The sequence below is a fragment of the Nannochloropsis gaditana genome (genome assembly GCF_000240725.1).
Source record: "Nannochloropsis gaditana CCMP526 unplaced genomic scaffold scaffold458, whole genome shotgun sequence".
Lineage (NCBI taxonomy): Eukaryota > Eustigmatophyceae > Eustigmatales > Monodopsidaceae > Microchloropsis > Microchloropsis gaditana.
The window spans coordinates 1-329 of NW_005803495.1; positions in this window are offsets into that span (position 1 = coordinate 1).

Here is a 329-nt window from a genome sequence, read left to right on the forward strand (position 1 = left end):
GGAGGGAGGGAGGGAGGGAGCCTACCCCTTGTACACTTTTTAATCTCCCCTTCGCTCTCCCTCTTTTCCTCCCTTCTTTCCTTACTCCCTCCCTCCATCCCTCCCTCCCGCATTCTCCAGGGCGGGCCCACCTCTCGTGTCCTGGGAAGATTTTGAAAGGGCACTGGCTGAAGGTGAGAGAGTCTCGGCAACTCACATTCTTCTTTCGTGTAGTCACATTCTCTTTCTTCGCTCACGGCGGCCTCTCTCCCTCTTTTTCTTGCTTCCTCCCTCTTTCCTCCCTCCCTCCTTTCATCACGCGCCCCAACAGTCTCACCCATCAATACCAC